Here is a 20,856-nt window from a genome sequence, read left to right as displayed (position 1 = left end):
GATGGGATTTCACTGGTACTGCTCCCCTTTCCTGGCACCTTTCTTGTAGCTTCTCTGGAGCAGTTACACCGTGAACTGAGCAGCTGTGGATGTAGACACATGAACATGAAGCTACCCGGGTCCTCTGCACAGTCCAATATGGGGATGTCCAGGGAGCAGATCCATTAAGTCATATTTATTTCTATGACCCACAAAAGGAAAACCTAAAGGATTTTAACTATATAATTTACTGGCTGAGCTAACAAAAGCCTACTTAGCAGCAGCCCAAACTCCTAACTCTGGATTCTCAGCAATATGCCTCAGCTATTTTAATATCATAATATCATACCCCCTTTCACTGTGAACAGCCTGTGTCAACAGGAGTGGGGAGGTTCTGTTCAGCTGCTTTACTTGCCTTTTCTAAGGGTCACTTGGTGACCAAAATTTCTAATTTTGATGTTTTTACAGCAGGCCTTGAACACTGATGGAAACACATTTAGCACATGCAGAATGAGATACCACCCCACAGTCCTTTGATGTCATTACCCTGATCCAGCATTCAAAACATATAAAACAAAAGCTTTCTTCCAGTGGAAGATCAGCATTTTCCAGCATGTTCAAAGATTGCTTCCCAACATCTCCACATAATAAATTTGTCATAAGACGGTTCTTATTCAGAAAAGTTTCTGCGTTAATGCTTCAGAAATATTTGTTAGATGTAGATGAGATCGTGTGTTCTTCCTCACTGAGCTACATCATATCTCAAAGACACACCCCAGCAGAGAAGAGGGAGGAAGACATTTGGGAATAATTCCTCCCTGTTTCCTCTTTGCTCCAATACCAAGAACAAATAACCACACGCCCCCATTCCTATATGGACTGGGTCGTGCTGGGTGGTGCAATACTTGGTCTTTGTGTTTCTCCACCCACGAGTTTATGAGTCTGAGCCCCATCTCACAGTAACCACAGAAGCATCTGGCTGCCCCTTGTGCCTTTACATGAGCTCACACTCCACAATCCAGCTTGGGTACATATGTTTCTGGGTATGGATTCAGCAGAGTTATGAACATAAAACTCTGCACAGAGAGATGAGAGAATGCACAAAGAGAAAGTGTTAAAACAACAACAACGAACATTTAAAATAAATTGCAAATAGAGGTGCATAATTTGTGGTTAGAGAGACTGAGTGCTAGTTATTATTCAGTATCACTCATTTCTTTCCTCCAAACGTGTATGAAAGCCAGGAACAAATAATGTTTTTATAAACAGGGATGAGGTTTTCTTTTTTAAATTAGATTATGTTAAAAAATAATCTAGGATGACTGAGTGAGATTGTACCTATACAGAGAAATTACTATACAGCCAAGTGAATCATTAATCCAAATATAATGTATAACTTTACAGCAAACAAAAGCCAGACATATTGAGAGTGAATTGTTTACAATAGAGAGTTACATATTAAAATGCATGTATAATGGTAACCTCCTGTTAACACCCTCCTGAAGAAAAGAAACACCAGTTCTAGGCTTTAAAATGCCATGTCTTAACTACATTCAGCAAAGAGCTCTATATGTAATGAGAGCAGCATACATAGGAGAGATTCTTGAGGGGAAAAAAATAAAAAAAAATATCACAAAAGCCAGCTCCTATAAAAGTGTTTAGCAGAATTTGCTCCATCTTCATTTGCCTGTATCAAAGGAATTCATTGTCATCTCCAAAGGCAAACTTGGAGGGGGGAAGAAAACGTGCTTTATTGAAAGCAAGACATATGATTTAATCTGATCTCACCAGAATTTCATTCTAGCCCTAGGAAGGTTGCCCTGGTGACATCACACTTTGTATCATGTCCTCAGCCCACAGGCATCCATTGTAAGCTCTAGAAGAGACTTGGCATTGGTTGGGAATGGGAAAACGCACACATTTTGGAGGACTGATCAGGGAGAACGAATGCATCTTCCACCCTTGTTACTAAAAGAAGCCTAGTGCCTTGGCCTGGGTTTGCACTGCTTGCCTCCACCACTTCTAGAAATACAACAGAGCCAGAGAAACAGAGCTTCACATTTGCTCTAAGCTCTTTTCCCAAAACTATGGAAAGTACTTGACAGAGGAGAGTAACTGTTGGGTCTTCTACCAGTTAACCAATTCAACGACCACAAAGAAATCCTCAAAGTGGTATAAGAAGCAAAGAAAGCAAGTTTCTACCTTCCCATTAAGAAATTGATTAGAAAAGCCTAGCAATCACCCATTAAACAAGAGGGAAGCAAGACCAGAGAAAGACTAAAGAAACCCTTGAATGATATGTGCTGTCCCATGAAGACAATGCCCTGTCCTATAAAGATTCCCAGTTTCAGCAAAGTGAAACCACTTCTCCTGAAAAACAACCTCCCCAAATACAATCCTCTTTGCTCCTCCTGACCTGGAGCCCTGCTGAAGCCTGTCAGGTGGCAGTCTGGTGGGGCCCTTGGGCTGGTTCCCAGCATTCTGCATTGTTGTGGCCCACCAGGAGCCAGCTGCTCTTACAAAGCCAGCAGACCCCTTACAGACACAAGATGAAATGCCGGAATGCAGCCACTGGGTTCCAGTTTGCTTCACACACCAATACCCTGTGCAATGTGTGAAGTAGATGTGTATATTATCTAAGCTCTAGGAGGCTATGAACAGCTCTTCTGGCATTTTGGAAGTATTAGAGATCTGGAAACCAGGGAATACAGTAGTTCAGAAGAGAAAAAGTGACAGGGAAACATTATTCAGAAAAAAAACTCCAGCATAAACCCCATTGAATCCATGAGATCTGCCAGGCAAATGACAGAAGCCACAGTCAACACAATTCTGTGCATCACACACTTCTCAATGTAATCACATTTCAATATTTTCCATCCCACTGAATAAAAAGGTTGGAATGAAAATCCCTCAGACTATGTGGAGCGCTGGTTTCCCAAGACAGAAGAGAACCCAATTTCCCTTACCCTCTTTCCTAGAGCCAAATGGGGGAAGGCTCCTCTGCCAAATACTCTGGGCAGGCGATAGACCCACCCATCGATTAAATGAAGACAATGAGGAGGTGAAGATTGACTTGCTTGTTATCACAAGGTTCCCAGCTGCTGCGTGCACACGTTGGGAGGATAATTTCAGAGGAGCTTTGTTGCAAGTGCCCTTCTTTTCCAATCAGTAGGCATCACCACAGCTGGATAAGAAGCTAACACAAATACTAGCATTCGAGTCATTACAGTGACATGTAATACTACAATTTTCTGGGCTATTGATTATTGCTGTTCTGGCATTACAACCCTAAACACTGGAGGAAGTCAAGTGGAGAATGAGAAGAGGAGGATTTAGCATGCTGGTGAGCTGTTTAAAAGACCTTTGCTGAAAAATCTGCTTTGTCAAAATGATAACTTTTGGCCAAAAGGTACAAATTTTGAGACAAAGGTTTTGCAGGTAGTTTAGGGATTTTTGTTTGGGTCTCCAACCTGTTAAATTAGCTCCCTAGTCACCAAGCTATCAATTATTCTCTCTCAGGTTATACTTTGTTTTCCTTTAGCGCAGTTTCATTCCGAGATGCACAACCAAATTTCTGAAACAGGTAAAAAAAATTAGTGTTTTTCTGTCCCTGACACCTCCTTAGTGTTCAGACAGAGGGAAATAACTCTATCATAAACTCTATGGGGAGTTTATTGATAATATAAAATGGTACATTTTGCTTTCAAGACATTTCTTATTACAGTCAGAAGAGAGAGAGGATGTGAGTCAGAAGCTTTTTTTTTTGGTTTCACTTGTTTCATTTATTCACTGAGTTTACTGAAACCGAAGTAGCTGTTAGAGCTAGAAGTCCCGAGGTGTGTGTGTCCTTTAGCACAGAACTTAATTTCCAAAACAAACAATTGCGACTACGTTTCTGAGTGTCACCTTCCCGGCAACATCTGATGCATATGCAAAAAAGAAAAAAACTTGAGTGCTAAAGCTTTGCTGCAGCTAACTGCTCTCCGTTTCAGGGAGATTTACCCTTTTCCCACTGCTGCTTTTACTCCAGCACCCATTTCTAAGTCTGGATTACTTTTAGATGCTTCCCTCCAAGCAAGCAGGCAGTGGCAGACCGCTGTTTTGTCATCTACACCAGCTCCCTCCAGAAAAAGCTTGAAGGTTGAACAGATCTCCCTTAATGTCAGATTGAGGTTACTCTCTGGAACCCTTCAGAGAAGGCTTTCTAATTTAAGGGTTCAGTATTTTGAGTCATTAGCAACTGGCTCCTCCTGCCTTCTGCTATACCACTGACCCAGTTCTTCTGGGCCTCCACGCTATGGTGTGGAACAGTTTTGAGTTCTCTCATTTTGTGATGCCTGCAACAATATTTATTCACAAGCCATTTCAAATAAAGCACGTTGCTTTACTGTGTTAACATCAAAGCTGAGCTTGCAGATTGTATGGTTTAATTTCTATGATATGCATACCTATACTTATACGTATTTATATATATATATATATGTACACATGCATGCTTGCTCAAGAGAAAAAGCAGTGTAGGGCCGCTTACAATAACAACAAACAGCAGAGGACAGGGATTTTGGGTCTGGCAGCATGCACACAGCTGCGTGCCTTTCATATTGAAATCCCCACATGGAGTGCCTGCAGGACCGAAGGCGGGCACCCACCCACCCCAGCACCTCACCCAGCCTGCCCCGAGCTCTGCCCAGCCCCATTGCACGCCCACCGGCCCTTTCCACAGTGCCAGTATTTCTGCCTGGGTGGGATCCCATTTTCTCCTACCCAGATGAGCAATAGTTTAAGGCAGAAGTCCTTCTGTTCCATACCTCCATATTTTTATTGCATCTCCTCACACACAGAATGACTAGAGGTGATGGAATGGCCATATGCTGATTTGTGAATATCTTCCAAGATAGCAGTGATGTTTTGGATAATTCAGGATGAGTGCCAAAAAATTTTTGGTGAATTCTTGTCTGCAAGACATCATTTCTGATAGGCTAAGAGCAAGCTAAGGAGGTTTTTGCCACACTCACGTACCCCTCAGGATACTTGTGTGCAGTACAATGTGCATCTCCCAAAATAACCAAAGTAGTCTATGGAACTGCCATCTGCTCAAGTGAACACATCATTTTTCCTTGTGTCTGATCGCGGGTGAGGTAAAAAATATGTAAATATATATTAATGAATGATTTCAGTCATCTTAGCCGTGAGTAGGTCGGTGCATTGAGAAGTGAAGCAGTAAAAGTGTCAGCTACCCTCTTTCTAATTTCCCTAATCTCCACCTCACCCCCATTCTTCCTTTAAAAGTGGAAACCGAACTTTTAAAAAGAACAGTAGATGAAAATCAATACCAGTAGTGAGCTATGACACGGAACTTTATGCCAAGATACATTGAATAATATTGATTTCTCTAAAATACATGCTCATGAAACCAAGCCCTTGCATTCTGAGCCATTTTTGCATTTGGACTCTAAAATCTTTGCACTCTTTAAAATCTCTTACTCAATTTTTGTCTTTCTCTCTCTCTCTTTTTTTTTTTTTCAGGGAGTGTTTGGCTCTGAAGATCTCTTTAAACCTTCTGATCAATGGCCAGAGAAGAAGCATGGTCCAGAAATACTGCAGGGTCCTTAGTTCCTTTCTTCAGTAACACTGTGAGAATATAAACTGTTTGGCAACAAGCATTTATCAGTTTGGGAAGAAGAGGATCAAATTCTTTTACTCCTTACTTGTCAGCATAGGAGAAGAAAACATTAGCTGAGACCTTAAGGTCTTCTCTTCCCTGCCTTGATTTGGCCACAGCAAAACAGATATAACCATACTGTCTATGGGGGAACCTTCAGCATGAGCCAGCATAGGAAACGTAAGAAGGGAGAGCCAAAGACCTGAACTGGAACAATGGCATAAATACTGCTATCACACACACATGGGACAAACTGCGATCCTTCAGACATTTCCCTGCAGACTCACCATTTCTTTTGCCAAATCTGAGCCCTTCTTGCACAACATAAAGCTTTCCCAGCAGAGGTGGCCTGGGCAGCATCTTATTTTTTCATTGCCAGCGACTATTTCTGAGAAAGGCTAGAACAGAGCGTGCCAGAGTCTGGAATTAGATACAAATTAATTGCATGTAATTACTCAAGAGCATCAAGTATCTTTTCAGGATTTTATGCTTATTGTTATTGTAATGATGTTCAATTTGCAAATACAATTATTGTAAATTGCTCTATTGATAACTTCAGCCTCTCTATTGTGTGTGATCACCTCACCACGTTTTTTGTGGTCTCCTGAAATGAGGATTTTTTTAACCACGATGCAGACACAAATAGAGCTGAAAATTGACTGCTGTTCTTGCAATGGCTTTCTGCTACTCAGAAGTGGGGAACTAGTAAATTATTAGCTTTCGATTAAATTAAAATGTCACTGCAACATCTAAGAAGCCAAAGTCATAAAAACTTTATTTTTGTCTTTCACCAGAAGCCTGCTAATAATAAATTGCTAACACTTTGGTTCCTGTATTCTTTTGACAATGCAAGATCTTAGTAATGTTAATTTTGATTTGATTTTTTTTAAATTATTTTTTTCATCTTCTATCCAATTGGGTTTCTCTCATTGTTTCATGTAAACTAGAACCACCATTACTGCATGGATGTGTTGGGAGGATTAATAAACTGATGCTTAAAAGCCGGTTTTTATGTAAATTATGTGAAATTGGTTAAACATTTTCATTCTTCAGCTGCCCACAAGGTATAAAGAAGTATTAATATGCACAACTACTGGCATATGCATGCAGCTATAGTCACTAATGTTCATTGCTTGCATGTTTGGCCTCAGATATTTCCTACGCATGCTGCTTTCTGACAATTGAGGATATTGTTTGGTCAATGAATCCCATAGAAGAAGAAAAAAGTAAGTACAGGGAGAAAGCACATGGCATTTAGAAGGGGGAAGCTGAGCAGCATGGAGAGATGCAAGAGAAACAAGTTATGAAGAGGATAAACATGGAAATGGAAAAATCATTGAAAAATTATTCTCAGGGGCTCTTCTCCTTCCCTCCCAGATGATGTTTCCTTCTAGCTGCTTCCTTGTGCAAAGACCTACATGTTCTCGTCTGTATGGCCTTTCTTCTTTACATTCACTTCAAGTCCATTTTTCAGTTAAATGTTCCTTGCCTTTGTCCAGCTTCTCTTTGTCACCAGAAAGCCTTTTTATCCCCTGCCCATCTTGGTCATTTCTCTGCATGGCTTAAACTTCAGGTCAGAAAATTCAGGTTAGATATTAGAAAAAAAAACTTGTTCTATGGTTCGGAGTGTAGAAGCACTGCAATAGGCCACCCGAGGAAGTGGTGAAGATACCATCATGAGGTGGTTTTAAGGAACAAATTCAACAAAGATGTGTTGGGGATTTCCTAAGCCTCTCTTATTTTGCCTTGGGGCATGAGGATGGACCAGATGACCCCTCCAGAACTCTCCCAGCTTTATATTTTTGTTATTTCTTTCACTTCTCCAGGGTCTGAGTCTATTTAAATGTCTCAGGGTATGTCAATGCTTAATTAAAACTTTACACTACCAGGCAAGTGTATAAACCTGTAGAGACTGCTTTTTTTCCAGGGTCACTGTGCTTACATCCAGAAAGCTGCTGACACAAGCACACACAAACACACATGGTGTTGTAAGAGGTGCACTCATCATTTATTTATGAAGTTTATAATCTGACACTTAAATAAAAAAAAAAAAAAAAAGATCCTAACAGGCTCCAACATTTCACAGTTGTTGAAATGTCACCTCTCAGATACAGATATTGATTTACAGTTTGAGACCAAGTACATTGTATTCTGTGCTAACAAGCCAGTTCAACTCCACTCAACATTTCTCAGTGAAGGAGAGGGCTAAGTCATGCTTGGTTGTCAGAAATCACTGAGTTTTGGGTGGGTATTTGAACACTAGGCTCTGAACTGGGAGCCTCTTCTGCTGTTTCTCTGGCACATAAACAACTTTAATCTCATTTCTTTCACAGCTTTATTGAGATCTTAGGACACCTAATTCAGCCACTGACTGATGGTTCCTCCAAAAAAATTTGCTCCCTGGATTATGATAACTTTTTTTTTTTTTTTTTTTTTGAATAATCACCTCAAATGGGATAACCCCAACCAGAATCCACGTTGCCCAAAATGCTAAAAAATAGGAGTCACAGATCCTGGAGATCATACAAGCTGACATACAGGGAATGATCCCCAGATGCTGGTGGTGGACAGCTGACACCCAGCAAGGCAGCAGTAACAATGTGATAGCTATATGAAACACAAGTTCTCAAAATATATAATATACATAAATTATATATATATATGCACACATATTTCTTCATTTGCATAGAGGTAATTTCCAGATCAGAATGTCAACCTCTCACTTTGAGGCAAGCCAATGGCACAATTCCTGCAGATGCTGCTGGGACCATTAGAAAAGTTTTCAAGACTTGAATGTAAACTTCCAAAAATGAAATCCCTACTGAAGAAATCTGCGTATTTTCCATCACATATCCATTGGTACTGAGCCAGGTACCAGACACGACTACAGTTGCTGCTACTTTTTAAGGAAATTTGCCATTACAGAATCTGTCTCAGGCAGTAATCATTGCATACACCATGCAGGGCACACAACAAATTCATCACCCTTAGTCCCTCTGATGCTTGTTGTTATTCTCATTGCTGTTTTCTAGAACATTTAGGTCTGGGTATCTCTCTTGTAAAAAGAGAGCAGAACTGTTAATGCCCATGGCTACAGAATGATATAGGTACTTACTTTTGCTGTCTGTGTATTTGTCGATAGAAAGGCCACGCTGTGAAGAACAGGTGAATTTCTGGTAACCAGGAGGTATTAGGTGATTATTTTAAAATTTCCTTTTTTTCTTTCTAGGCCTTGAACTTGGCTGCACGCTTTACTTAAAAATAATAGATTTCCTTAGATGTCTTAGTCCAAAATTTCTCTTGCTTATTTAAAGAAATGATTGTGTGGTGTCCAGATGTTGTTTTGCCAAGAGGTAAGCTGGAAGATCTACTGGAATCTTTTTATTGCATTTCTAATCCAAAGTGTTCTAATGACGTTAGCCTTACAAATATCATACTGAAGAACTTCCATTTAGGCTTTATTTTTCAAAAGAGCTTTTTTAACATTTTGCTTTCCCATCCCACCCTTTATTTATTTATTTATTGTGGCGCTTTGTGGTGGTGGTGGGTGCTCGATTGCACCAGTGGAAGGATGTGCAATCAAACTTGCAACGAGACAGTAGTCTCTGATTGTCATCAGCTGCAGCTCATTATTCTCTCAAGGATTCCTTGTGCCAATCGATGATAAACAATGTGTAATCACTTGCAATTGATTGCAAATCAGATTGCATAGACTGGCATGTGGAGTCCTTGATGGAATAATGAGCAATGCCTTTTGCCCACTCCTGGGTCTGTAAGGCCCACATGCCATTATCTGATAGCTCCTCTCCTCCCTTTGACTGAAATGTTAAGCAGCTTGTGCAGGATGTACCAGGTCAAGGTTGTACTTATATTTGGCATACAACATTTTGGTCATTCATTTCACATTGGTCTTGTCCCTCTGTGTCCCCTATGGCGATATTTCCCTGGGGTGTTACGCTCTGTGCAGTGCAACAGAGACAAAATAGGAGGATGCAAGGAGACGTTTATGGCTCAGTCCATCACCTGTTTACTAAATCTATTTTTCTTTCTATTTGCTAAATATTTCTCCATCTTTCTATTTTCCCCTTCAAAACTGGGGTGGCAGCTCAGTTTTGAAGCAGTGGTTAGAAAAATGGTCTGGAGAAGTAACAAAGTACTAAGCCCCAAATGACCTGTTCCAAAGCTAAGTACGATACAAGGTTAAGTTCAGCTAGGTTTTGGTATTCAGACTTTTACCTTCTAAAACAGTATTAAAAATATCATGAAGTAGTCAGTCGAATTATGGCAAAAATAATAAAAGATGATAAATGTCTTCTGTAGCTACTTTGTGATTGCTGCTTATGGCTGTTACCAGCTATGGTTGGTACTTGTAATTTTTAGAAGATGGTAACCAAACACTAAAATTTCAATTTTAGAAGTATTCTGTTTATCCAATTTCAAAATACATTTATATTTATCAATCTCAATCCCAGCTGCTGAAAGATAGTGTATTTCTGGGAGATAACTCTCATTTACATATATATATAAAATAAATCATTAAGGGGGGCCAAGAAAGATAATTTAAAATCACTTCTTTTTTCTGGATGTTTTAGTGTTTCAGGTCTAGGTGTACATGAGGCTGCAATGATCTCATTCCAAGCCAATCATCTTAGAGGAGGACATGAAATCACATCTGATTTCCACATGGAAAAAAAAATAAGAAAACAACAAAACCATTAAAGAGTACTAATGAAATAGGTTGTTCAACTTAGCTGATTTTGTGTGTGTGTGTGTTTTTTTGTTTGTTCATTTTTTTTTTATTTTTTATTTTTTTTTTTTTTAATTTCAGACAGCAGGGTCTTGGCTAGATCTTTCTATTTAAATGAGAAAAGAATAACATTAGCATTCACTGAATATTTTGATTGAGATTATCATCTATATTGATAACATACTTCCTTTTAAACATCTGTAAAACAATCAATTGGAAACTGATGCACTGCTCTAATCTTAATTTAGAATCTGGTTCTTAGCAAGTTTAAAAGCATACAGGACCAAAAAGTAGACTTTAAAAGAGACAAAGGTTTTTTTAGCAAGTATGCTTATAAATGTGTTTTGGTGTTGTTGTTTTTTTTTCCTGAAGAAAATTTTCCTCACAGTTTACATAAACAAAAGTAGCTCCACAGGCTTCAACAGAATTAACTGATTTACCCAAATATCAATGAGGTCAGAGAGAAAATTACTGAATGAAAAATACACAGCTAATAATTAATGTTTTTGTAAAACTTTTTCCAAGTGTTTCACTAGTAGTCATTGGTCTGTTAAAGTACAACTTTGTGAAGCTGCAGTGTAGCTTGCAATTGCTCTTCTCGGAGCATCACAACAACCAGCATTAAAGAGATAAAGCACATACCTTGTCTGCAGCAGGCTTTTAGAAAATATTATTCCCCAGGGAATTCCCCCTTCAAAAACAAAACAGGTCATGAGTTTGTTTGGAAGTCCATTTTCTTTCACTGACCAAAACTGGTATGTCAGCTAAGGAAACATGAAGACAAGTTTGTTTATTTTTTCCCATTTAATCTCAATTTATAAACAGAAACAGCAGGAGACATTTTCTTAGTTTTTTTCTTTTTTAAAGTACAGCCTTATCAGAGATCTAAAATATGTCAAAATTCTCCAGTATTTTTAAAGGTCACATATTTGAATAGTTGGTTTAAATTACCTACATTAGAAACAAATTCCCAGCAGTTCACCTACCAAACTCGAGAACACACTCCAAAAGTATGTGAAGCTTTTGAAACATTGCTTACAATATGTGAGCCAAAGAGTTTTGGACAGGAGGGAACGATTTCTCAGCGGTGTGCGCCATCCCTGTGCTGCAATGGCCAGCAGCATTTCACACCATCAGCCCTAATGGCTCTTGAACCAGGCCCTCCTACCCTCTCCAAAATGAATTTTGCTTGTTGAAATACTCAGCTCTGAGCAGGACAAGCCCAGGAGAAGGCCGCACAAGAACTGCATGTTTGTGTGTTGTGGTATGCAGAGGCAAGTGGCTGTTGAAGCTTCATTACACCAACAGGACCCCTCGATGGCAAGGGGATTCATGGCTCCCAGTGTCAGCAGGGGTTTAGCAGATGTTTTTTTCATTTCTCCTCGAGGTAGGCACACACAGCACCTCCTTGCCAAGGCAGGTATCTCCTCTCTCCATCTGCTCTCCAAAGAGATGGATTCATGAATGTGGTGCTGCAGTATTGAACCGTTCCCACTGCCTGGTGTGCAGCAAGACGTGGGGCAAGGGGCTGGCTGAGGTGCAGGCCTGCAAACCTGCTGGGGCTGGCGTGTTACAGGGTGAGCTTCTGCACTGCTGAGGAGGGTGATTTCTTCCTCTGCTTCGTCAGCTGGAGCTGGGAAGACAGCTTTGCATTGGCCTCGTTACATGTCTTCAAAGAGGAGAGAGAGCTCTCGCCAGCCTTGTGATAAAGGGATGATGGAGGCGCGGACGGTACGCTGATATCTCTGCTGTGCCTACAGATGTCTTGTGTAAGAGCAGTTGTGATGTGGTGCGGACTGTGGGAGACGTCCTGCGTAGCTTTATTTATTTACACTGGAGTGTGTTTGTGTGACAGATATCCAGCATTTCGCATGTTTCCCCTATGTGAGTCAAAATGTTGGCCAGTTTACAAACACAGTGGGCACGGATGTGCTGCAAACCACTCAGTAAATAATTACACCCAGGTTTCTATTAACTGTTTTTGCTTTCTGCAGCGTGCTGATGGAAATATGAGGCTGGTGAGCATCTGTGATGGGTGCTTGTTTATTTCTAGTTCTTACTGCAAGAAAAAACAGTTTTATTATGAACAGTGAAATAGATAAAACAATTTGTTTCTGTTTTAACATTTGTTAAGGGTTTTTAAGCATTAAATAGTAAAACAAGAGCTATAGTTCTGGCTATAGATAAATAATTCCAGTAACTGAGTAGAATGATGAAAACACTAAGGCAGGATTTACGTGTTCAGTGTGATGGTAAAGAACATAAAAACTCTCTCACACTGAATTTCTCTTCCCTGAGTGTGTATATATTGCTTGCTGCATTGAACAACACCTGTAAGCCAGAGGTGAACAACTTGTTCACATCTAAGAACTGGACAAGGCTGTGCTGACAAAAGAAGAAGAATAGACAACAATAAATAGAGCATAAAATATGGAGTGGTGAGAAAGACGTTCATGCCTGGAGATGGATTCAATTTAGGGTTAGTCTGCATTTTGAGGTTCAGATGAGAAACTTAATTAAGACAAGGGTTGTGTTCAATTGCAGTGAAATCTTAAGGAATTTCAGACCCTCTTGGCCAAAACCTCCTAAGAATCACTGTTTTCAGGAGAATATATGTATAGTATACACAAATGGAAGCAGACCATATGTGCTCCTCCAGGCTTGGAAGTGACTTAGTAAAAATGAGAGGATTTCCACATCTAACTTAGCTCACTCTTCCCTAATGCTAACGAATTCAAGAAAGAAAAAAGATATTAAAACATTATGAAAGTCTGAGAAAGTAGATTTTTAACTTGAACCGTGGAAAGATGATGGGTCTGTATCACTGGCCCATGCCTGTGGCCTATTTAACTTGCTACTAGTTTACACAGACTTCTGTCAGACAGTCTTGAACTGTTGAGCAATGTGATATATTGTTGGAAAGTACTTGGAAAACGTTCATGACTGAAGTGTGATTTAAAGGTCTGGTCTTACAAACAGCAGCACATTCACACATTGTGCCTGAGAGTACCTTTCTCCAGAAGTTTTGAGCAGAGGCACCACGCCATGTTGTGCGATGCAGATAGCTCAGACCACGTTTAATCCAAGCCAACTTAATTTGTAAATTCTCCTCTGCCAACCTCCTGAAACTTTCCTTGAGGATGAAGCCTCTATTGTATGGTATGCATTACAGAAATTAATAAAGCTAATGCAATCAGGCACTGCTGGTTGGTATGTGATTCATCAGTCACACATCTCTGTTTAATTTGCACAGATTTTGAGCCTTCTTCTCACTTACGCAAAAGTCTCAATGTTAGTTTAAGAAGTCGTCGTATAAGAAGGAATCCATTTTCTGATGCCCCATAAAATATCTAATAGCAGTGAATGATTACAGTTGCAAGAGCTATTTTGGCTGGAATTGTGCTAGTTCCCCAGGCCCAGGATTAACACCACTTTCCCTGCATTTTAAGAACACGGGAATTGTCAGTATCCTCCAACCAGCAGTGACTAAAACCAGATGTTTCAGTGCAAGAAACCTCTCATTAAGCTTGTAGGGAATGAGCTTTGAAAAACTGGTTTGCTTGTTTGTTTGTTTGTTTTGACAAAGGGCAGTGCAAATGCACCTGAGTGTAAATGCAAATTGAGCTTTTTGAGCTTCATGTTGATACAGCAAAGCCTAAAGGAAATGACAAAAATACCCAGCCAACAAACAGCCCTATTTAGTTTGTGGTTTCAGAGCTAAACTCCTACCCTTGAGGATCACTGAAGGCAAGTTTGAGTTAGAAATTCTGCCCTTTGGAAATTCTACTTTTTGTTGTAAAACTCCCTAATTGGCAAGGCATGGTAGGTCTCAGATTTCATTCTGACAGCTCATGTGGGGCTACCTCCATAGCCAGATATTTAGCTTGTATAAAATTGCATTATTTTGATTATAAATAAAAAGAGATGATTTGCTGCACTCTAAATGCAGCATTGACACGTGTCTTCAAGTCGGACAGGTTTTAAACAGTAGCAGTAAGGCAGGATAGCACGAAGCTCAGATCCAGCAATGCCTCCAGTAAAAACACCACCCAAGTAAGAAGGATGGAGGGTGGTGTGTGCTCTGGCTATGGATGAAAGAACCTGCTTCAGAAATGAGGAATGGAGTGAGGCTGCCTGGTTGGAGCAGTTTGCTTTGAAAGCTAACTCCTCTCTCGAGGCAGTCCTGTTGTGTCCCATCTGCGATTGAGGTTATTTGCCTGACACTTGTAATGAAACAAGGGCTTGCACTAGGCAAATAAGTGCACTGAGGTAGGTATTCAGACCCTCTCAGTCATGGACGTATACTTCAGCATTTCTTTTCCCCTTGTCTTGCACCTATCTGGCCATTAATATAACAATATGTTATGGATTTGTGGGGAAGTAAGAGAGGATGAATGTTCAATTGCAGCCCAGGCTGAGCTGTTAGGAGTTGATACAGGCAGTAAGGAGCCCTTGTCTCAGGAACACGGTGCCTAAAGGACTGGTATTTAAGAATACAGGGCCATTGGCATGGTATCCTCAGCACGTGGCTCTGGGACCTATATGAAGTAGGGGTGTGAGTGTGGCCTCCTTGCCAATGATAAATATCCATCCACTGGATTTCAGAAAAAAATCACTTCTGATTCATTCCACCTCTGCAGGATGCACAATGCTGCTCCACCTCAGAGGGACTTTGTGTCATGAAGGTCTTTTAATAATCCTTGGGCTCTGGATACTGCTGAAGCCCATGACAGCACATGCAGAGGGATAGCCCTCACCGAATTGCAGGGTTAAGCATCACTACCATCAGAACCACAACCCTGAGGCTATAGAGAGAAATACTCACGCCAGAGGAAGGCATCCCTCTGGGACAACACATTTTCTACATGAACAATCTCGTGTGCCCCCACTGCAGGTCTTTGCCCAATATTATATCTTACACTGGAGCTCTGGCAGCTGGAGAGGTGTATTCAGGCATGGCACAGCAAAACGGCTCAGAAAAGCACGCCACGCAGCAGTGAGACTTGCTGATTTTTTGATCAGGGTTTTTTTCCCACTTAAAAACAAAATTCCTGTGAAATAACAAGTGCTTAAAACATGTATTATTTATTTTCAGCAGAGTAAAAGAGCCCCTACAGTATTTTGAAAGAATATCTGTTTTATAGGTCTGCAGTGATAACATGTTGGAAGTAACTAACAATTATGTTATTTTTGTCCTCGCTAATAATGCTCAGGGAGCAATTGATGTTTCTTTTAGAGTTAATAAGAAACATTTGCAGCAAAAGCAGGAACTGTGGAGATAAAGCAATTGGCAAGAAATAGTATGTTTAAATACCATAAAACAGCCAGTATCCAAACAGGTGTGAGATAAAGTGGTATAAATAAACTACTCTGTATGCAGCCCATCACACAGCGGAGTTGTGTAAAAAATTGCATGAAATAACTTCACTCCTATTCAGAGGAAAATATAACAAAACCAATCCTTGTTTTTCCTAATTAGCCTTAGCAGCTGAGAAAACATTTCTCGTGTGGAAATTTCTCAAAGTTGAGTTGTTCTGTAAAAAATGAAAAAATAAAAATTAAAAAAGCAGTCAGATTTACCAACCTTTTGTAGAAATTGTGTCTAAGTTTTGTAAACCTCTCCACCAGTCAAAATCAGTATCCTGAAAAGACAGTGAAACTTCTCTCAACCTTGCAGTGATGTGCCTCTTTAGATTATTGTAATTATTCTATATTTTAGGTTATTGCCTGTTGGCATTATGATACCAGATGATGTCTGTGTTATTTTTATTGGTGCTGCTCTCACAAACACACAGACATTTGCCCTTTCTTCATCCAAACATTTGGTTGCATTAAGGGTTGTTTGGTTTAGATTAAAGATTTTCTTTTTTAAAGACCAGTCAAATGCAAAGTAAATCAGCGCTAGCAAATACGAGGTGAAAATAATTACCCATGCTCACATGACTGATAAGTGGAACTATGGAAAATGGCTCACAACAAAATCCACCTGGCTTCTGTGGCTCCTTCAAATCAGAAGCTGTGATAGGTTCATTGAAAGGTTTGTTAGAAATCCGTTGACCTTTCAGGCAAGTCAGGCTAACCCTGGAATGACTTGTATTAATGTTTAGTATGTATTTATTCGACATGTGAGTTTTAGGTGAGGTGCTATGAATTTTGTGAGTCTCACTCAGGCTTTGGGTTCTTTCAAACTCAAGTTAAGGGAAGGCAAGAACTTAAGTAAGTTTGCTTGTAGAAACTCCACAAAATGAAACTGCCAAATTTCAGATGGGCTCAGTAATCAGAGCTTTCAGAGGTTCCTCATTGTGCTCCCTTGTTTGTGAAGCAAGTCCCTGAAACCAGCACTGTGCAGTTCAAGTCGTGCAAAAAGCCAAAAGAGAAACCACAGCATCTCTTTGGAGACTGCTCCCCTGGCCTGTAATATAGGGTGTGATTTGGAAAAAGGAGCCTCTCCATGGCCCCAGGGCTCTTCAGGAGCTAATGCTCTCAGCTTCAGAGGTTCAGCATTTCAGGCATGCTGCTTGAAGAGAGATAATGGTTGTGGCGTGAGGATGCTCCCATGAGATGCCTGCAGGGCACAGCCAGAGCAACCCCATGGTGATCAGACTCGAGGTGCACGTGGGGCTGGTGTTGGTGCAGCACCAAATAGAGGTGAACTTGCTTTGGTGGCCCAAGCTGGTACCTCTTCCTGACATGCTATGGGAAGAAAAGCAGCTCAGAGTGGCAATGTGTTACAACGCACAGGGTGTGCAAGCTCTGTAAGAGCAGAGATGTTATGAGAGAGACTGACACAGCGCTGAAAGGAACACAGAAATGGGAGGACTTGTTGGAGTTGGCTCTTCTCTGTTAACCACCATTAGATATGATAAACACCCAGCACTGCTGCTAATGAGTAAAGGAAAGGAAGCTAATGTTCTTTTATACTCCGACACACGGTGCGTTTTGGTTTCTCTCAGAGTAGCAAACCTTTTTTTCCTCATAGCAAGTATTATAAATAGGCCCACCTCTTATCAGATCCCTCTCTTAATGTTTTTCATTAGAAAACCACAGTTAATTTTAGATAATTGTTAGAGATAATCTCAAATTTGTGTGTAATATATGCCCCAGTTCTAAGAAAAACATGACATTTGGGAAGGTACTGTCTGCCTAACAGCTTTTCATTTACAATATTGCCACGAGAGCTCTTGTTCTTGTCAAATGAATTCTAGTGTCTTAGACATTCAGACTCCTATCTCTCAAAGCAGATAAAAATTTAACTTGCTTAGTATTTATTGTCTTCTATATTTTGTAACAGCTTCTGAGCAGCGTGTTCAGGGACTGAGCACATGTCCTGCCAAACAACAAGAAAAAGGTTTCCAAACAGCCTATGCCACAATTTGCAATGGCATCTCTGACTCTTTAAGCTTTCCTGTGGGAGTCAATTTTACTTTATTTGACAGCAGTGGCATTTGCTGCCAGAAGAATAAAGACAACAGTTGTTTTAAAACGCACGTGTGTCACCCTGCACTATCAAACAATCTGCTCGGCATTGCAGATTGAAGATGAAACGAATAGATGAATTCCCAGAACCAGGGAGAAAAAGTGCTTCTAACAACAAAGGAAGAAGGAGATTCATCTACCAAGAAGGAAGGATTAAAAGTGGACTGCAAATATTACATTAAGCCTTCTGGAAAGGGCAAAAAGCAAAACCAAAACAGGACAAAAGCTTAGGAAAAAAAAGCATTATGAGAAAAAGGGAAAGAGTTACATATCTCCTGGTAAGTCACAGATGACTGAGCAGGTTTCTCTTCTACAGCAGGTTTCTGTTCAAAGCATGGCCCTTCCAGTCCAGTTTTCTTTTCAGTGATTTGGAAGTATAAATACCATATACTTCTTGAATGGCATTAAAATATGTATAAAATACAGCGGCAGTTTGGCCTGTGAAATGCAAGGCACCATAAAAATAAACAGAGCAAGACCAGCCTCTAATATCCCACTTTAGGAAAGGCAAAAGGGAGAGGGGTGCAGTGATTTCTTTGGGATGCCAAAGGGTGGTCAGAAAGGAGAGTGAGGGGCTTGGGTATCATGGTCTTTCTACTCCCAAGCAGAGACATTTCTTCCCTGAGAACTGTTTACTTTAAAAACGAGGGCTGAATGTTGCAAACATTTGTAGCTGAATTGTCTCAACATTTTGAAGACTATGTACCTCGCGTGTTTTGTTTTTCTGGGAAAATTAATGGAAAGAGTTCTTCTTGGCATGCAGAAAAACTAGGAAATTGTAACATCTTGCACAAAATTTCAAATCTGCCTTTAGGAAAAGCCAACTTCCTTCATGAATTGGCTCACTCTCACTGGAAAGGTGATGAGGGTCAGGCAGAAAAGAAAACACAAGCCTACTTTTAACTTTGAGAGGAAATTTTAAACCCCATAAATTTTGATAAATTTTGCCTTTTACTGTGATGTCCTGGCATATTTCTAATAGCAAGTTTCTTAAACAAAGTTCAGTCCTGTTATTTTATACCCTCTGTTTATGATACGTGTGAACAAATGTGTCCAAGTTTATAGCTGACAGCCCAACCAGAGTGCCAGCTAGTTTGGAAGTCTGCAGATTTTTGGGGCCAGTCCCATTTTTTATTCCCTTTGGTCCATGGAAATCCATAGCTTACAGAATTTAAGATATTAGAGAGCCCATGGTGTTTTCCCCCAGTGTTGATTGTATTTCAAACATACACCTTTTACTCTCATATATATCCGTACAGAACACCTCGCTTCCTCATGCTTACTGGTGAAGGAGAATAAAATGAAAGCTGATAGCCTTATTCATATTCAATAGCCCTGCTAATAAGTCTCATTTCTTACCTTGCAATTTCTGTCCTGCACCTCAAATGAACAGAAACTGCTAGCAAGATCAGAAGGTAAAATATTTTTAATAAAGTGATATATTAAACTCATTTTCAGCTGTGTTCAGAAGCCTTTCCATGTAGACTTAAAGAAGTTAAAAGTTAATGTATGAATGACACAGATTAGCTAGCCTGGGGATTTGTAGAACAAAACATTCAGCTTTTCAACATGGATTATTCTTGTGGCAAATTAGCAAATTAACAAATGAAGAGAAAATACAAAAAACGCAACATGAAAAACACTTCATGTTCATTAAAATTGCACCCATTAGATCATAATGTATCAACAGCAAAACAGAGCTTCCAGAAGTAGAAACCTGTTGTCTTGCACTAGTTCACTGGTTCTTACACTCAGGGTAGGGCTTTTTTAGATGAGCAAGGCTCTGGAACAAGGCATGCCACGAGTGTGTCCATCATAAGAAATGTTGTAAAATGGCTCTATTTCCTGTTTTAAAACTCCCTTGTTTTGACAACAAGGTAAGTTTGACCAGAACGTCCATCCTAAAAATCCCCAGGGTGAAATTTAACCCTGTATAGCTGATTAACTATTTAATAATCATGGTGGCAAAAAAACTAACCCATTGTCTGTACTCTTCCATCCAAGGACGAGGATAACATTAGCTCTGAAGAGACTCTGTTTGCTGAAGCATACAGCATGCGGCCAAAAGGGATTGTCTTATTGGAGCAGCTATCACAGGAAGGTTTACAACTCCCTTCTCTTGCCTGCACAAAAATCCAGTAACAAAAGATAAGTTCACATTTAAACAATGCCCATGGAATTCTGCACCCAGACACCACTCCTGAGCTACCTACAGCCACGGCGCCCCGCACAAGGCAGCATTTCATCGTCCACCTCTACTAGCACAGAAACGATGATGACCAAAAAATGCATCCCACTTTCCAAGTGCAGCATAGCAGAGAGTGGTTTTGGCTTAGCTGCTCTAAACAAGGCACTGATTAGCCAGTAATCAGCGAGCGATTAGCAAAGACAACTAGGTCACTTGGAGTTCAGCGTATGTATTGTTTGCTGGGAGGCACCGAAACGCTTGTGCTCCATGTAAGCACACATGCTGATACGATTGTCCACCGCAAACATCCATTCAACAAACTTTGGTTGGGAAATCAACTTGTGTCCCATAAAAATTCAAGTGTAAATATTGCAAAATAAGAATCGAGATACTGGCTGGCTTTATAAAGCATTGAGAGTTGTAGGTTGTTAATGTTGTGTGTTAAATAGCTTCAGTATGTAACACATAATCAGGAACACTGCGATACGATGACAAGCCATCTTTTTTTTTTTTTCCAAAGATTATTATAAACAATCTCTACCACGTTGTTCCACAGCCTAGCCACGACCGTTCAGTATCAGATCTGGAGGTCCCCAAACCCGCTGATAGTAGCTTTGCACAGAGGACAACTACACGGCAGTCCAGAGCACAGATAGCACCAGAGCTCGCACACAAAACCATAGCTGATCATAAGGGACATCTGACACTCCTCTATCCCAAATTTGCACTTGCCTTGACTTTGGTGAATCAGTTACATCCCCTAAAAGCTGCGAGTCCTACAGGTTTGCCACTTTTAGTCCTTGT

The 20,856-nt window shown here is 40.2% G+C and overlaps 1 long non-coding RNA gene across 1 annotated transcript; it reads left to right on the top strand.

The window, feature by feature from the left end:
- Positions 1–1,183: 1,183 nt before the first annotated feature.
- Positions 1,184–6,647, top strand: LOC140003475 (uncharacterized). Its single transcript, XR_011812230.1, has 2 exons — positions 1,184–3,322; positions 5,506–6,647. It is a non-coding gene; the product is annotated as an uncharacterized lncRNA (long non-coding RNA).
- The last annotated feature ends 14,209 nt before the right edge of the window (positions 6,648–20,856 follow it).

This window comes from Anas platyrhynchos, chromosome 12 (assembly GCF_047663525.1).
Source record: "Anas platyrhynchos isolate ZD024472 breed Pekin duck chromosome 12, IASCAAS_PekinDuck_T2T, whole genome shotgun sequence".
In the NCBI taxonomy this organism is placed as follows: domain Eukaryota; kingdom Metazoa; phylum Chordata; class Aves; order Anseriformes; family Anatidae; genus Anas; species Anas platyrhynchos.
Note: the sequence above shows the minus strand (reverse complement) of the source record. Positions and strands in the feature narration are given on the sequence as shown.